The 2,500-nt window shown below is 36.3% G+C and overlaps 1 protein-coding gene across 16 annotated transcripts in view; it reads right to left on the bottom strand.

Annotated features, from left to right (window-relative positions):
* LOC124948700 (zinc finger homeobox protein 3) overlaps positions 1-2,500 on the bottom strand; it is a 402,750-nt gene that overhangs the window by 284,221 nt on the left and 116,029 nt on the right. For 2 of the 16 annotated variants that reach the window (XM_047492680.1, XM_047492683.1), the window contains 2 exons: positions 2,018-2,500; positions 1,712-1,833 (listed from right to left, as the gene is read on the bottom strand). The exon at positions 2,018-2,500 is cut by the window's right edge and continues 41 nt beyond it. The exons of 10 other annotated variants lie outside the window; for them this stretch is intronic. The gene's annotated coding sequence lies outside the window, so the exon portion shown is untranslated. The remainder of the gene's footprint in view (positions 1-1,711; positions 1,834-2,017) is intronic. 4 more of the 16 variants (XM_047492687.1, XM_047492685.1, XM_047492690.1 and 1 more) reach the window with 4 other exon arrangements.

The raw sequence follows: 2,500 nt of genomic DNA, 5'->3' as shown, positions 1-2,500 counted from the left end.
GCAAAGATACGCGACTAAAGTCCATCGTTGTTAGGCTCTTAATTGCGACATGTAATCATGGTTACCATTCGATTAGCTTTCGATCGACTTTCGGCCTTTCCAATTAATTTTAATTCTTACCTCGTACGTATCGTACGACGAATTCGGAATAATTATATATCTGGATACGAGCTCCGTCATTTTATCGCGCCATTTTCTCGTCGTTCACAATTATTTCTTCATCTCCCTCTCTCCCTCCCTCCCTCTCTCTCTCTCTCTCTCTCTCGTTCTCTCTCTCTCTCTCTTTCTACAATTTTTTTCCTTTTTTTACGCAATAATAGTCAAAATATCCTCATGTCCGTGTATGCAATACATACGACAAATGACGACAGATGCTACATGGAAATACGTTATCCGTCTAATTACGAACGTTGTCATACCGGCAATATGCTATTTTGTTCTCTCTCTCTCTCTCTCTCTCTCTCCCTCTCCCTCTCTCTCCCTCTCCCTCTCTCTCTTTCTTACTCTGCGGTTTTTAATCGATAACGACATTTGTCGGTAAAACCGTACTCTGCTCGTAATTTATTCCTTCTTGTCTATCTTTAAAAGGAAAAGAAAGAAAAGAAAGAAAGAGAGAGAGAGAGAGAGAGAGAGAGAGAGAGAGAGAAAATTAGGGACAAAACAAATTTGTAAAAAATTACATAGGACATATGTTAATAGGTGTGTATAGATAATATGCATACATTTTATGCATATACATATATATATATATATATATTTTTTTTTTCTCTTTTATCCCCCCTTGCCCCGTAATTTATCGTTCCTTTCTTCGTGGCCAATTTGAAATTGTGCAACGTGGGCTTGACTAAATAACACGCTCTCGTGAAAACGTTTCTACCGGAAGTGCGTACTTTAATTAAACGTCGCTTCCGGCCTGTCATTAACTCGAACGCTTACCGAGCTCGTACGATTAGAAGCGAACTCACAGAGACGACTCGTGACGAAAGGCGAGTAAGATCCGCTTTTACGAATTGCCCAGATATCTCGAGAAGTTCGTCTTCTTCATCTTTTACCTCGTCCTCTTCGTCTCCCTTCTCTTTTTTCATCCTCGTCGTTTGACGAGGCGTCGCTTCTGCAATACAGGAAATTCGCGCTGCTCCGTTTCTTAGGACGTTTAATGCGCCGTGAACATTTTTGGCAAGCGTTAACACGCGTCTGCCTCTTTTCTCTCTCTCTCTCTCTCTCTCTCTCTGTATCTTTCTTTCACGTGAAACCTTGTACGTATTCGAGTGATTCAATTAGCGCAAAAATCATCACGCGTATTTCGATGTAAATATATAGGATGCAGAAGAGAGTGGATAAATGATGGAATAATAAAGTCACTTACTATTATTAGATTAACAAGTACGAAGACGAATAAAATGGAAAGAAAAAAGAAAAAAAAGAAACATTTCTAAAGATTAAAGAGTATATGCGCTGGCCCGCACGTCATTGGCTAATTAACCATTACCTCAGGTTTATTGGCACCAACAAATATTCGTTATTATGTTCAAACATTATGAAATCATAATACTCCTTGACGTTCTGCCCAATTCTAAGATATAACTAAATTAATTCTGTTATGTCAAGATAGAACAAGCTACGATTGAATATAATTGATAATTGAGAACATTATATTTATACTTATATCGTATATTTGTTTATATATATATATATATATGCGTATACATACCCGATAAAGAAATGCGAAATGCAATTGTAAGGCGCGATCCAATCGGACGAGAATTTCTTCTTGATGGTAGCCTAAAGCACTCTCCTGTTCGAAGTAAAGACGTATGTTATCGTCTTAATTTTCTTCGAATAAAAACACCAACAACAGCAATGATATAAATAAAAAGAAAAACATATTTATCGAGAGGAAAGAAAAAAAAAAAAAAGAAAAGAAAAAAAGAGAAAACTTTTTTTCAAATTTAGCGGGCAAAGAGAGAGAAAAAAAAAAATAAAAATAAAAAGCAAAAGAGAAACAGCACGTTCCTACACTTTCCTTTCCTCTTCCTTTTTTTTTTTTTTCCTTTTTATATCTTCTTCTCCCTCTTCTTCTTCCTTTTTCTTCTTCTTCCTCTTCTTTTTTTGTTTTTTATTTCTTCTATCTAATCTTCACAAGTTTTCCCTCGGCAGATCACCGAGTCACCGTGTCTTTAACAATGTATCATCCTAGACTATCCCAACGATTAGCCACGGAAACGCACGGCACTTATTTCCCCCACTCTTTTCCAATATTCCATTACTTCCGTCATATTTCCGAATACACTTTCCTTATTCTTTCTTTTTTTACTTTTCTCTTCTTTCTTTCCCTATCACACGTGAGAACGTTAAAGACGAACGTACGAAATCGAGTCAAATTCACCACGAGCCAAATTCTTCTATTTCAAATGTCACAAAGTTTATATAAAGTAAAGGGGGAAAAAAAAAAAAAAAACAAGAAAAAAATGATCGATCAATTTCAATACTTTTTCGTTCG

The sequence above is a fragment of the Vespa velutina genome, chromosome 4 (genome assembly GCF_912470025.1).
Source record: "Vespa velutina chromosome 4, iVesVel2.1, whole genome shotgun sequence".
Taxonomy (NCBI): domain Eukaryota; kingdom Metazoa; phylum Arthropoda; class Insecta; order Hymenoptera; family Vespidae; genus Vespa; species Vespa velutina.
Note: the sequence above shows the minus strand (reverse complement) of the source record. Positions and strands in the feature narration are given on the sequence as shown.